This window comes from Schistocerca cancellata, chromosome 7 (genome assembly GCF_023864275.1).
Source record: "Schistocerca cancellata isolate TAMUIC-IGC-003103 chromosome 7, iqSchCanc2.1, whole genome shotgun sequence".
NCBI classification, from domain to species: domain Eukaryota; kingdom Metazoa; phylum Arthropoda; class Insecta; order Orthoptera; family Acrididae; genus Schistocerca; species Schistocerca cancellata.
The window spans coordinates 390,194,017-390,210,337 of record NC_064632.1 but is presented as its reverse complement, the minus strand read 5'-3'; the positions used below and the strand labels follow the sequence as shown (position 1 = coordinate 390,210,337).

At 42.2% G+C, this 16,321-nt stretch overlaps 1 protein-coding gene across 1 annotated transcript in view; it reads left to right on the top strand.

Moving 5' to 3' along the window:
- LOC126092144 (ATP-binding cassette subfamily G member 4) overlaps positions 1 to 16,321 on the top strand; it is a 218,310-nt gene that overhangs the window by 98,127 nt on the left and 103,862 nt on the right. The gene's annotated exons all lie outside the window — the stretch shown is intronic.

Below are 16,321 nucleotides of genomic sequence, written 5' to 3'. Positions count from 1 at the left end.
ATACTATGATGTGGTTCCTTTTTTTTACTGGTTATTCAAACTACAGAATCTGACGATGATTGCACTGTTTTTCTCGTTCCGTTGTACAGCTTGACGTCATTCAACTCGACAGCGCAAAATTTGTCGACATCCATACCGGAAGAGCATGCGATTTTACAGTGTGGACATCCACACCTTAGCTGCTACTTGTTGAACGAAATTCTTTAAAATTTTTACTAAACTGTTATCAAAAACTTCTGGATACCGCATTATCTGTTGATAAGCCCTTATTCCATAGTTCTACCGACCGTTTCGTAATACTGATTGAAGAAATCTACAAAACCATACAGTGTGGATTAGGAGCAAATTAATAATACCAAATAATTGAGTACCTTAACCAGAAAAAGAAGGAGTGAAGTACTCACACAGCTAATTTAATATTAGGCCTGGTCACCCAAAGTTTTAACGCAGAAAACGTGAACCAAGACTTAGTGGTTGTAGGCCATGTAACTGAATACTGCAAGTCGCGCTTATAGACCTAGACAAGGGACACAGCGTTAGAAACCGACTACTTCTCACTTGCTCTTTCGCGGTGCACTGCCCAACGTCAATGTTCTCCAACACTTGGTCGTGTGTACACCTTCATACGACGGTGCGATCTTTCTGCTGCAGACATAACCACGGTCACTACAAGTGGCTTTTTGCTGTTTTCACTGGCTTTGCAGCACTGTGAGCCATCATTCCTTTAGTCTTCAGCGTCACTTAATTTCCCCATACCTTTTCAGGTTTCTTACGCTGCAACCTTTTTAGGGTCTATAAACGCGACTTTTACGCGTTCAGTTACACGGCCTACAACCGCTAAGCCTTGGTTCTATTTTTCCGGGCTATTCAACTTCCATTTCAACTGGCAATGCTGAAGACAAATGCCATCTGAACGTTGGCAGACAGTAGTAATTCAGTGGCATAATGTTAAATTAGTTATGTGAGCATTTCACTTCCTGATCAATACGGTCGTGTACAGCCTTGGTGAATAACCATGCTTTAGAAACATCTGCTAAAGACGGGGGATCATTCGCTAATGAACGTTGGCCTTTTAACCGGTCGACCAAGGAAACGTTTTACGACCACTGCGCTTACTTCAGTACATTAAATGACAGGCTAACAAAGATAAAAGCTATAATTTGACGTCTATTTCACTGCGGGAAAAAGAACAAAATGATATTCTCCGAATACCTAGCTCCTCGTGACCGGCACAAGGACACACACAAATCTCCTATATGAATTCGTCTCAAGGATACGTCAAGAACCTGCTTTAATAAGGCAAATTATGGAGTAACCTTTCTGCTTTTTACAGTTCTGGCTTCATAATTTATACCAAGCAAAATTTATCGACTGGCTAGACCTCAACTTCGGACTCTGAAGTAACAAGCCAGTCGAACATAACTTCGCATTTAGCAGGTTGCTGTTGTATCTCTGTATTAGCAGGTGGCTGATGCAAACACATACGGCACGACAGTAACGAACCACCACAAAGCAGAGGCATAACCTACGCTACTACCGAAGGAGATGGCACCATAGAAATTATGCTGCAAAAATAAAATGGTGTGATGGATATTACTGGAGTGAAGGAAGATGATATGCACTTCTGTGCAAAACTTAAGGACGAAAGTAAATTTGGTATGATGTGCCATTGCCAGGTAACAAAGGTCGATGAAACTGGGATCACACATAGAAAAAACTGCTGTAGTATAATCCATTAGGTAAGTGAAAGAAACACACAATGAGACGAACAAAAACGACACTTTTACTTAGAGACAATAATTGCACTGAAGTCACTGCGATTCATGATGTTCCCCTGGACCTTACAAGGGACGAGACATGGTTCTTCATACGGTATGTGAAGATATCAACTTTAATCGAAAATATGATAAGTAACAGATTAATTCAAGTTTACTCAGAAAACAGCAGAAGCCGATTTCGCAAATTGAGTAATGGTCTACCACAGGGTTCGGTCCTCTCTCCAGCACTTTTCAACTTATAGACTCATGATCTGCCTAACACACTCTCCCGCAAATTCATATATGCGGATGATCCTGGATGAATACTTTAAGAAATGGCGTTTGAAACCGAACCCTCGCAAAAGTGAGGTATCTGCTTTTCACCTAGACAATAGGCTCTGAAATTACCAGCCACGACTCAGTTTTAGAGGGGAAGCATTACGGTTCATTGGCACCCCTACATATCTGGGTATGAGTTTGGAAAGGACCCTAACATATAAAGCCCAATTACGTAAATCTGCTGTAAAAATGAAGAGCCGCAATAACCTTCTTCAGCGTCTAGCTGGTACATCATGGGGAGCTGACGCCAACACATTGAGAACATCTGCTCTAGCACTCGTCCATTCCTCAGCAGAATACTGCTCTGCAGTGTGGCTTAATAGCTGCCATACTCACCTTGTGGGCATTCAACGTCGTCACACTAAGAGTATCATATCTGGAACATTGCTTACTACTCCATTCCAATGGCTGCCGGCGTTGTGTAACATACCACCTCCTCACACCAGAAGACAAAAACATCTTGGTGATCTGTGGTCAAGAATACGGAATAACACGTCACTCCCAATTCACGAAGATGTGAGACAGTTACAATCATGCAGGTTGAAGTCCCGTAAACCGGCATGTTAAAACGGTCATGGAATTGTTAAGCAATCATTTCGACCCCAAAGACAGCTGGCGGAAAGAATGGACATCTTCTACTCCACAGGGCATCTTGAAAGTTGAAGATCCAACAGTAAGGCTCAATGGTTCCAGCTTGCCAACATACACATGGAGCAGGCTTAACCGTTTCAGATGTGGTGTGGGAAGAAGCGCTCCGATTCTTCATAAATGGGATTGGGTGGACACCCCATACTGTGACTGTGCTGACGTTCCACAAACAATGAAGCATACAGCAGTGGACTGCCCCCTCCGTGCCTTCCCTGGAAATCTAGTGGATTCGAACCTGGTTACTTCCGAAGTGGTGGATTGCATCAATGGGTTAGATATAAAGATCTAAATTGTATTTTGATGTGTCTATGGTACTATATGTTATGTGTTATTGTGATTGTTATGTATCATACGCTAAATAATAGTAATACGGTATGTGATCACCACGAACGGCAGTGTATGCTCTACAACGTCCTCCCAAGCTGGCTACAAGACTGGCAAGGAGTTCCTGCAGTAAGGCATTCCACTTCTACATCAACGCGGTTGACAAATGCTTGATGGTCGTTGCTGCTGGTGGACGTGCTGCAAGACTTGCCCGTAACACATCCTACGCGTGGTCCAAGAGATTTAAGTCGTGAGAACATGCAGATCAGTCCTTTCGCCAAACATTGTCTCGTTCCAAGAGTTCCTCCATCTGTGCAGTTTGATGCGGTTGTGCATCGTCATCCATAAAAATGGAGTCTGGGCCGAATGCAACCCTAAAAACACGAATATGAGGAAGGAGTACAATGTCACAATAACGTTAACTGTTGGAGGTCAGTACGACCATGCAGCATTATGCCGGTCCCACAGTAACACCTGAACCACCAAACGATCATGTTGGACACTCTTCCTGGATGTATTACGTATTTCCATCGCTCGAGATGTCCAGCATCGTCGAACATGACCATCTGGTGGTCTAGGTGTTATGTAGTGGGAAGGCATAATTTGCATGAGCGTACTGACCTCCAAATCTTTGAACGCGGTACACTCAACAGTCTACGTCATTGGCGCCCTCTACTCCTTCTTTATGTGCGTATTTCCAGGAGTGCATTTAGCCCCAGCTTCAAGGTGACGGATTACAATCCACGATCTCATCGAACACAGCAGGTAGAGTTGCTCTCGGAACGAGAGATATTCGGTGAATGGACTGGCCTGCTCGTTCTCCTGACTGAAATCCCATCGACCACGCTTGTGATGCGTTGGGGAGAAGTCTTGCAGAACGTCCACGTGTAGGAACGACCATCCAGCATTTGTCAACTGGCCTGGTCGTAGAATGGAACGCCCTACCGCAAGAATTCCTTGCCAACCTTGTAACCAGCATAGAAGCACGTTGCAGAGCATGCACTACCGTCCCTGCTTGTTACATACCGTATCAAGAACCATGTCCCGCCCTTTGTAACATCCATTGGACCAATATGAATCGCGGTGACTTCACAGTAATTATTATCTTTAAGCGGAAGTGTCATTTCTCTTCGTCTTACTCCGTATTTCTTTCAGCTCCCTTCTGTACTACACTGTGACTGTTCTTCGTCCGTATGGTCTAAGTTACATCGGTGTATGTCACATGGCAGTGACTCATCATACGAAAGTTAATTTGGTTGTTAAGTTTTGCAGTCGTATATAATTTTCCGTCAGTCTATCTATAAATTGAAAGAAAAAGCTGCACAATTGATTAGTGACAATGAAAATTTGGGCCAGACCGGGACTGGAAACTGCATTTCCCGCGTTCGGCTTAACCGTTCGGCTATCCGACCACACTTCACTGACAGACGCAAACTCCTATATGTCATTGCGCGTCTACGTCCTACATCGTCGAGTTGCTGTGATTCCCGCTGAGACTTCCATTGCCTTTATCGCGGTCTTGTCTAGGCATGTAATGCTATTTGCAGTGTCTGTGTTGTACAGTGTCCTTCAGACAGGCATGCATTTCTGAAGGATATCGCACAGTATCTATAGATTCTTGACTGGTATTCTACACTGCTGGCCACTAAAACTGCCACAGTAGGAAGCATAGTATATCACTAAATTTTATATATTCTGCATGTACACCGTTACAGGAAAAATAGATTATTAAATTTGTTGGTTATTTGGTGGTATACAGGAACAATGCCTCTAACCCAGCTGCCCTATGAACCTAATGACGACAGATATGGGTGCACAATTATGAAAATCTTCTGGGGTATCGTGGCGTGGTCGAATGGATTTCACGTTAAAAGCCAAGGTTTCTTCCCCATCTGTGGAGGGCATCTTCAAAGGTAGCTTCTTTGAGTGTTAGATTCCCACCCTAAGTCGTCACTGACTGCAGCAAAATTTCTTTTAAGCGTGCTCCCGCGCAATGGTGTGATGTCACACGCTTTGGATATCCGAGCGCAACTGGAAGTTGTCGGTTGTCGTCGTCCGCTGTTTCTGCCACCATATGGTGGAAGACTGGTACACATCTTCAACACCGGTATCCAGATGTCATTCACTTTAATGTCCTCCTCTTTGCTACTGAAATTCCTAGGGTGTTAAACAATCTCTATGGCCTCTCTATACTGCCTTTCATCGTATCCACTTGTGGTTACTGATACTTGAGTCCCATCAAAATGAATATGATCGTCTTCTGGCTGCAAAACACATTCCACAGCAGATGGTCTGTCAATCTCTCCCCTTCTACAGTTGCTCTTGTGCTGTTCTAATCATTTTCTGGTCGTGCTTTTTGTATTACCCGCGTACACTTCCCCACAACTACACGGAATCCGCAGCTGCAACTGTACAAGGGAGGGATCACCTATTGTGAAGTATCTTTTGCAGCCAGGAGTCCACTATATACCTTTTGGTAGAACTCAAGCACAGGCAGCCACAAGCGGATGCCATGAAAGGCTGTAAAGAGGGCCACTGAGACTGTGAAATACCCCAAGAATTTCAGTAGGAAGGCGGAGGGCGTGAAACTCAATGACATCTGGATCCTGGTGCTGAAGAAGATGTGTACCAGCCTTCCACCGAAGGATGACAGCAACAGCTGACGACGGCAACATTGTTCTCGGACATTGAAAGCACGTGACGTCACGCCCCTGCTTGTGAACGCGCGTAAACGAAATTTTGACGCAATCAGTAACGATCCAGGGAGTGAATCTGACACTCAAAGAAGCTACGATTCCCCTTGAAGATGTCCTCCACAGACGAAGACGAGACGTTGGGCTTTAAAGTGAAAGCCCTCCGACCATGGCATTATATCCCGGAATATTTTATTAATTTGAATTTCCGTGGTAAAAGCTTGCATTTTACAGATACGGGTACATCATGAGACGCTGCTTCAATTATATGCGCCGGCCGAATTGGCCGAGCGGTTCTAGGCGCTACAGTCTGGAACCGCGCGACCGCTACGGTCGCAGGTTCGAATCCTGCCTGGGACATGGATGTGTGTAATGTCCTTAGGTTATTTAGGTTTAAGTAGTTCTAAGTTCTAGGGGACTGATGACCACAGCAGTTAGGTCTCATAGTGCTCAGAGCCATTTGAACCATTTCAATTACATGACAGAGTTCACCAATCGTAGTGGCCGGCAACCCATGAACAGGTGTTTTCGGTGGTTGAGAGCTCTGGGAGACGTGCTCGTGGGGGAAACGGTGGAAAGATTACAGGCTCGAGGTAGGTCAGGATAGCACGGGCAACATGCAGTCTTGCGTTACCTTCATGAAAGGTAACTTCACAGAGACGTTGAAGATAGGACACTGTCTCCGGCCTCAATATGTCATAATTGTAATGCCTACTGTCCCAGTTACTGGCTGTGCGAATCAAAGGTGATCGTGTAGTGTACCCAGTGGCTCCCCATATCATCAAGCCAGTTATGACGGTGGTGAAAGGAGTCTGGCAAAGTTCGTCGTCATCGGAGCCACTATGCACGATGCCTTTTGTACGTCCATTCTTCTGGCTGAAGATTTAAGTGACTTCTGCCGATCACTTACGTAATAAAATGCTGCCGTCCTTTCTACGTAATTTATTATATAGCTGCGAGTTTCAGTGATACGGTTGACCATCTTAGGCCTTAACTGACGCTGAGGGCATGAACTTCAGTCGTATGATCCCATCAGTGGCCAACATCTATGAACTGGTTTCCGCAGACTGCTGTAACAGAGATGTTGTGTCTGCAGGCACAAATATCATTTTCCATCTCTTCTGTTGCTTTCCTTCTAATCGAATTCATTATAACACTACATCGTCAGCAGAAAGTACCAACTGTGCTTGTTGAATGTTAAGTGGAACGTAATTGAACCATAGAAGAAATAGGAGTGGGGCTAAATTTGAACCCTGTGGGACTCTCATTGTGACTTCTTTTCCCAGTCAATAAAATTTTCTACCCTTACTGCTGTTTCAATTATTTAGTACAACCTTTTGTAATCTGTCCGTTAAGTATAATTCAAACCAGTTGTGTGTAAAACTATCACTTTCATAAAACTTGAGCTTTTTATCAGAGAGTAATATGATCATTAATCAAACGCCTTGGAAAGATCACAAAAAATACCGGCTGGCGATATTTTATTATTTAAGGCTTGTACTATTTGATGAATGAATGTATAAATAGCGCTGTCAGTCGAACAACCCTTTTAGAATCCAAACTGTAATATGCTAAGTAAATTGTTTCAACCTAAGTGTCAGATTACTCTTGAGTACTTTTTTTCCAATATTTTACGAAAACGCATCAGTAATGGAACAGGATGACAACTGCTTGTATCTACCTCGTCACCTTTCTCATGAAAACGGTTAACAATTATACATTTTAACCTCTCTCAAACAGTTCCCTGGCTCATGACAAATTGCGTGACTCACTAAGTAGATTACTTATTAAGTTGGAACAACTTTTCAGAATTCTGTTTGAAATTTCATCAACACCACATGAGCTTTTGTTTCTTAGAATTTTTATAGTTTTATTCATTTTAATGAAGAATATTGGTGTTACTTCTAGTTGCTTAAAGTTTTGTGGAATGTCATTTTAGTATATTCTCTTGCTTCTTCAACTGAACAATGTAATCCTGTGTTTGCTGCAACATTTACAAAGTATTTGTTTCAATTATTTGCAGCTTATGGATTAATCAGTCACAACACTGTCATTTAGTTTGATTGTTGTGGTATCTTGAATTCAACTATCTTAAATTCAGTTGCGCAGGTGGGTATTAAAAATCTGTGTGTAGCTCTTAACAGTAAAAGTTAATCAGGAAAAAATGTAAAATACTATTTTAGATTTAGAATTAGGCAGAGAATTTACTGTGGAATAAATTATCGTTTGGAAGCTGGGATACATTTTTCAGTGCAGATGCCAGTAATTGATGAATTCCTGCAAGGTTACGTGAAGTGGAACGGAGCAACTGATTACGAAATGACGAAGACATTCAGTGCTTTCTGTTAAAACATCGGTGACCGATAGCACTTCTCAACAATATTATGAACAGGGAAATCGCATTTCTGTCTCCCGTACAGGAGGGCTTCACCTGTAATGACGAACGTCTTTCACTGGTTGCCGAGACTCGTGCCGCAGAAGGAAATCACAGCCACTCACCTTGACGTCAGCGCGCAGCGTCAGCGACCTTAACCTAACTAAGGAACTGCTTAGACATACGTTACGCGACCTCTCGCGCCTGCAAAGCATTAGAGTCAGTACCGCGAACAGGTTTTGCGTTCATGTTATTGTCGCCGTGTAGCCTTTATTTGCTGAGACTTGCATAAGTCTCAGCTTTGACATTGACCTGTAATGAGAGAGACGAAAGTACGGCTTTTGATACATACCACGAACTAGAGAGAGACGAAAGTAGGGCATTTGACATATATATCACGAACTTTCTTTTATACAGGAGTGGATCCAAAAGTAAGACGACAAATATGTTCGGCACATATTGCCTCTCTAGAAGATGGCCCGTGCGATGTTACAATAAGACACCTGCACCATTGAGAAACGGAGGATTCTTACATCCTCCTTTGCTAACAGCCGTAGCTGGACTGCTCCCAGGAAATTGAGGTGTTGAGATCGAAAAACGAGACTTGTCATCATTTTTTGGATATGTAAGTTCGTTCTAAAATGGGGCTTGTTGAATGATATTTTCCCCTCTCTAAACCAGTGTTGAAATTTCGTTTCGTGCAGAAAGAGGACTTGTCACAGAGACAAGTCCCTGTACTGCACGAAAGAAGCGCTATACAGGGTGAAGCGAAATTCGCGCACTCTGGCTTTGCAGCGCGACTCCTCACATGCCAGCTATAAAACAAGGCTCTCTCACAAAATTTCGTCCGGCGAATAAATCCAGCAGAAAAAGGACGTTAGAGAGTGGAAATCTGGCAACACTGCACATCTATATCTACATCTACATTTATACTCCGCAAGCCACCCAACGGTGTGCAGCGGAGGGCACTTTACGTGCCACTGTCATTACCTCCCTTCCCTGTTCCAGTCGTGTATGGTTCGCGGGAAGAACGACTGCCGGAAAGCCTCAGTGCGCGCTCGAATCTCTCTAATTTTACATTCGTGATCTCCTCGGGAGCTATAAGTAGGGGGAAGCAATATATTCGATACCTCATCCAGAAACGCACCCTCTCGAAACCTGGACAGCAAGCTACACCGCGATGCAGAGCGCCTCTCTTGCAGAGTCTGCCACTTGAGTTTGCTTAACATCTCCGTAACGCTATCACGCTTACCAAATAACCCTGTCACGAAACGCGCCGCTCTTCTTTGGATCTTCTCTATCTCCTCCGTCAACCGGACCTGGCACGGATCCCACACTGATGAGCAATACTCAAGTATAAGTCGAACGAGTGTTTTGTAAGCCACCTTCTTTGTTGATGGACTACATTTTCTAAGGACTCTCCCAATGAATCTCGACCTGGTACCCGCCTTACCAACAATTAATTTTATATGATCATTCCTTTTCAAATCGTTCCGCACGCATACTCCCAGATATTTTACAGAAGTAACTGCTACCAGTGTTTGTTCCGCTATCATATATACAATAAAGGATCCTTCTTTCTATGTATTCGCAATACATTACATTTGTCTATGTTAAGGGTCAGTTGCCACTCCCTGCACCAAGTGCCTATCCGCTGCAGATCTTCCTGCATTTCGCTACAATTTTCTAATGCTGCAACTTCTCTGTATACTACAGTATCATCCGCGAAAAGCCGCATGGAACTTCCGACACTATCTACTAGGTCATTTATATATATTGTGAAAAGCAATGGTCCCATAACACTCCCCTGTGGCACGCCAGAAGTTACTTTAACGTCTGTAGACGTCTCCCCATTGAGAACAACATGCTGTGTTCTGTTTGCTAAAAACTCTTCAATCCAGCCACACAGCTGGACTGATATTCCGTAGGCTCTTACTTTGTTTATCAGGCGACAGTGCGGAAAGGTATCGAACGCCTTCCGGAAGTCAAACAAAATAGCATCTACCTGGGAGCCTGTATCTAATATTTTCTGGGAAGCGAGTTGGGTTGATTCCTACAGAGTAGATTCTGGGTTTCCAGAAATGACATGATACGCGAGCAAAAAACATGTTCTAAAATTCTACAACAGATCTATGTCAGAGATATAGGCCTATAGTTTTGCGAATCTGCTCGACGACTCTTCTTGAAAACTGGAACTACCTGTGCTCTTTTCCAATCATTTGGAACCTTCCGTTCCTCTAGAGACTTGAGGTACACGGCTGTTAGAAGGGGGCAAGTTCTTTCGCACCACATGTATGGCAACAACCTCTATCAGCAGGTTTCGGTTGAGTGTCCAGTTAAAGTTCGGTAACATGTTAAAAATTGTATTTGAAAGAATGGGCATTGGTTAATATAAAAAAGAAGACTGTGTTGACAATGATGTATTGTAGTTACCTTAAGGATACTATTTACGATTTTACAGTATATTTATGATGTGTGCTTTTTCTACTTCAGAGAGTAGTGTTTGGAATTTATAAGCTAATGTACAGAACTTATGTGACATTGAGATTGTGTGTCTAATAGTGTCAAAACAGAAAACATTAAAGGTGCATTGTTGGCTTATACTAGAAATTTGGAAATAGACAATTTTTATAGAAATGTCCTTATCGATTGGTTAAAACCATAAGATTCTATCTGATAAATGTAATATTCAATGGCTGGCACATTGCCCTGTTCATTTTTGCACTGTGATGTGTAAGTCAGTTTCGCAGTGAAAGACTGATTATATAGATCTGATGACTTCAGATACTTAAGATTCAATTAATGTCCAGAAAGTGTAGTTGGAAGGCTAGTCAACTTTATTATATATCTCCTTTACGCCATTCTCAAGTATATCAGAAATTGCCTAATATGATTATTAAATTTTTTTATATTTAAAATTATCCCACCAACTTGCTGATACCCATCATAAAGAAATTATGCTTCTGTAAAGATTGCAGCTCATGTAATTCAAAGTGCAGATTTTACTTCTTCAGGTTGAAGTTTGAATGACTTTAAAAAAAAATTCTTGGTGTTTAACGTCATTCTTTCTGGTAATTTAGTCAGTAACACAATCTTCTGTTGTCTTTCTTTAACGTCAGCGTAACTGAAATGATCAAACCGTTTTCTCTAAATAACTTCATGTATGTATAACTTAGTATGTATTTGGAATGTGTAACATTGTTTTTTTAATAAATGTTTTTATGAAAAAAAAAGTTGGTGCAGTGGATAGTGTTTTAGGTTAGCATACAGGAGGTCGAGGGTTCGATCCTGGGTTGGGGCGCGTGTATTTATTTACTAATTTCATTCTGACATTTCATACTGTAATATACACCGTTTCGTACGTCACATGCATTCTAAATTTACAACATTTTGTAACGCTGAACATAACAAATATGTGGTTAGACATATAAGAAATAGACAGTTGAAACAAATGACCTGTCATAGGACAGAATAACTACAAAAACAATATCAATTTCGGCATTCTAAGTATGATAGCACTGTACAATAACACAACATCTACTTGTCATTTATACTACATGTAATATGAGCGCTCAGATGTCGCACATTAGCAACCAGTGACAATAATAACATCCATATTAATGACCGCATGACCTCCATTACAGAATACGTTTTCCTCAGAACAACAGATGCCAAAGCGACATCCCTGCATGTCCAAACATTGCTGAACGCACCGGATCTTACAGCTCTGGGCTCATCGCAGCAAAGCTGGGTCCTCAGTAACAAGAGCAGCATGAACACGCGCTACCAATTTTTCCACAATCGTCGGCAGAGTAGAGTAGACGTGCTCCCTCAGGTGTCTCCACAGGAAAGAATCCAGGGGATTTGCGTCAGGTGGCCATACAACTGGACCTTCACGTCCGAGCCATTTCCCTGGAAATGTTCTGTCCAAATACTGTCTTAGATTAATTCCAGAGTGTGGAAGTGCACCATCATTTTGTAATCATATCCTCTGCCGAACATGTATTGGAACATCTTCCAGCATATCAGGCAGATAGGTTGAGAGGAATGCATGATACCTTCACGCAGTCAACCTATCAGGCAACGTGTAGGGGCCCGAACACCTGTCGCCCAATATTCCGGCCCAGACGCTGATACCAAAGCGAACTTGATATCCACGGTCGCGGGTGACGTGAAGGTTAACCTCACACAAATGATGGACATTGTGCATATTGAAGACAGCCTCACGAATGAATGCTGCTTCATCCGACCATATTACGGTGTCATCGTTGGCGTCCTGTTGTTGGAACCATTCACAGAATTGCATCTGCTGATATGATCTGCAGGATGCGTGTATTACGTGAAAGCATTATGATAGAGTGAAGCCATGCTCGTGCAGCACGGTAAGGAACGTGCCTTGTGAGACACAATAAATTTTTCTGGCACAGCCCTGTGCAATGCTGGCCGATAGATTTGTCATTTATGAAAGGAAACAACTGATTTTTCTTTTGCAATAATCGGGATGATCATGGATTGGAGAAGTTAGTAAATTCTTTAAATTGAAATGAATGTTTGTTAAAAGTTACTTTTTATGACAAAGATTATTATTAGGAGATTTTTAAAACATTTACATGAGACTTGAGATAACAATACTACATATGCGCGAGGCTGCTTTTTTGCCTTATACAATAATGCTCAGGCTCCGGCATCGCTGCACCACGACCGGCCCAGCCAGCACGATACACTAAACCAGACTGCTCGCTAGCAACAACTTACTACTACTGCTACACAGTTCCTACTGCAGTCAACACTGCTCTTTGGCCTCAGATTCTCTTATAGCTTACATATCGCAGGTAGCATCCATCCAAATTACATCTGCTCGAATGCGCTAACAACAAATTCTTTAGTCATGGACCTCTTACAATGTTGTTACAGTGTTGCCAGGTTGCCACTCTTTAACGTCTTTTTTCTGCCGGATGTACTCACCGGACGAAACTTTATGACAAATATTTTTTATCTCTGGCATGTGAGGAGTCGCGCTCCGAAGCCCGAGTGCGCGAATTTCGCATCACCCTGTATAAGGACGCAATAAGCAGCTGTGAGATTTTAAATTGGCTTCGGTGATGGAACCGTCAGACGTGTCCGGAGACGATTTACATTAATTTGGAAGGAAGAAACGACACGACCTGAATTGTCCAAGAGAAATGTGATAAAATAGGGTCATGGATTGGGAGATATTCTACTGGAAAGGAAACATTGTTCCTAAAGGGAAAAAGGTGCATACTGGAGGTAAATAGCCATATAGTGTTCATTGTTTATGTCCTTTGTACAGAATACATGGACGGAAAAGAAATTTCAGTACCAAAAAGTAATAAACGTAATGTAACGAAATTTCTGTGTAGAAACATATTTAAGTGATTAACATTGCAAGGTCACAGGTTTCTGCATTCGAGATAAGCCATTGCAGATGTGATATGTTGACACATTACTAACCGATGTAGCCCCCAGAAAGTTGACTGCTGAGTCTGCAAGTGATGATCGAAGGGATCACTGTGTTAAAAAGAAGCCTACGGATATCAGTGACTGAATGCTGGCCCTACTTCGATTATACAGGAGGTGGGACCCTTCCTGCAAATAGGTCAGGGGGCCTCAAGGTGGCGTTTTGTAAAGCTGAAACTGGTAGCAATAATAAAATACAACGGGAAATTTAGACAGCTGCAGGTTTTGTGATTTGAGATTATAACTCTCCCATGTTATAAGTCAAGGCACTAAACACAATATTGACTTACATTGTATTGTCTTTATCGATATGTACTGTTTAATTATGAATTATTATTATTCTTGTGTCAGAAACATACAGGGACATGTACATACATTTTACACAGTTATGATTAAATTACTTTTGACCAAAACTTAGCCACTTCCAGTGTATTTTCTGTTGCTTGTTGAAGATCATCTTCTGTACAGGAGGTTGGGCACAATCGACACCGAAGCATGTGCCGTACTGTCTGTTCTTCCCCACAGTCATACCGAATATCATTTGGATCAGTGTATCCTCATCTTGCCAAGTTCACTTTTGATCTTCCAACTCCAGATCTCAGTATGTTTAGGGACTTCCAAGTTGTCCATTCCACGTCATGGCCTGGAGGTAAAGCTTCAACAACTCTTTTCCAATCACGGGGAAGGTAGGTCGTAGCCCTCCCTAGCTGCAACCTAGCTTTTGCAGTAATGGTTCTAAGTTCCTTTGATGCCCTGAGGAAACCCTTCCTTGACTTCAGTAGTTGCGGATGCGGTTCATGCCCATACAGAGGATGGGTAATTTCCTGTTCCACTGCCTTTCCTTCCTTGTTCGCAGCTCTCTTCGAACAGGTGGTGATGCTATTCCTGCGAGGTGGTAAAGCCATTCCACTGAAGTGGGTTTCAAGCAGCCTGTTATAATTCTGCAGGTTTCGTTGAGAGCTACATCCACCTGCTTGGCATGAGTTGAATTATACCAACCAGGACAGGCATACTCTGCCGCAGAATAACATAGTGCCATTGCAGAAGTTCGCGTTGTTTCAGGTTGACTACCCCACTGTGATCCGGCCAGTTTTAGTAGGTGGTGGAAACTTTCGACTTGCATTTCATGCAGTGCTTCTTGAAAGTGAGATATCTCTCAAGTGTCACGCTTAGGTACTTTGAAGTCTCGTAGTGTTCCAGTTGGACCGCTGACCATACTATATTCAACTTGAGAGTGGTTTCCTTGTTTCTCAAATGAAAAGCACACACTTGGGCCTTTGGAGGATTTGATTTAAGCTGGTTTGTGCTGTAGTATCTGAATAGATCTTCAAGGGCATTATGAATGATTATATAGGTAATAGGAAAGTGTACGAACATGATGAAATGATTAAAAAGAATGTTTTACATGAAAAAATACTATTCTTTTTTTGTTTCTTGACATTTTTGATAAAATGAGTGCTGTTTAAATCGAAAAATGGATATGTCAGTCAAGATTTTAAAGATTTTAAACATGGCTGCAACAGCTGCAATTTTAGTAAGTAACTAAAGATTTTATGCCTGTATTACTCTGGTAATTTCACTATTACTTAAGCTTCTGTGTTTCTCACTTCCGATGCTAAGGCTTTTCTAATGAAAGTGTCTTCCTGTTCGGGATTTTTTACTTCTGATGAAGGTATATTTATATGTACCGAAACCTTGGCCAAGAATTTTAATAAATTTTTATCCTGCAACTGTTTTTGGCTGTCATCCTTTATCGTGAATAATATGTCAGTCATTTTCTATTACCATTTCCTATTACTTGCCTTTATTCTACGATTACAGATTTCGGTATAAGATTGTATTCTTCCTGGTGAGCATATGCGGATAACCGTAAGGTCTGGAAATAATACTATTCATATTACACAGTTTTTTCAGTATATCTCAAGCCTACTGTTGAGTGACATGTCCCCCTGTTAATCTCAACACAGTTATTGTACGTAACCTTCTTGAAGCATCCCTCTTCACAGATATGTCAATACGTGTTTCCCTATAAAGTCTGCCTCTAGCTAGCGAAGATATTTTCCATTCTTCTATACCTTCATCTACATCTATACTCCGCAAGTCAACTTACGCTTAGCGGTGGAGGATACTTTGTGTACGAGTGTCACTTTCTCCCGTTTCCGGTTGCAGTCGCGTGCGATTCGCGGGAAAAACGATCACTGACAACTCTCCGTGTGGCCTCAAATCTCTCTGATGTTACCACGATGGTCTCATCAAGAGTTATACGTAGGAGGAAGCAGCATAGTGGTTGAATCTTCAAGTAATGTACGCTCTCGGAACTTAAACAGTAGACCACCCAAGATGTAGAACGTCTCTCTGGCAGCGGCTGCCACTGGAGTTGGCTGAGCTTCTCTCTGACTTACAGTATGAACCTGTAACGAATCGCGCTGCTTTTCTTTGGATCTTCTGTATTAGCTCTTATCAGTTCTTTCTGTTAAAGATTCCACAATGACGAGTAACACTCAAGTATTGGTCGAGCTAATTTCTTTGTTGATGTCTACATTCCCTGAGGATTCTCCCAATGAATATCAGTCCGGCGTCTGCCTTAATCGCGATTAATCTTACGTGTTCTTTCCACTTCAAATCGCTCCGTAGGCTTATTTCTAGATAATTTAAGGAAGAATGGTGTTTGCCAACCTTGAGGCGCTAGAGCAGTCGCAAGGAAGAGT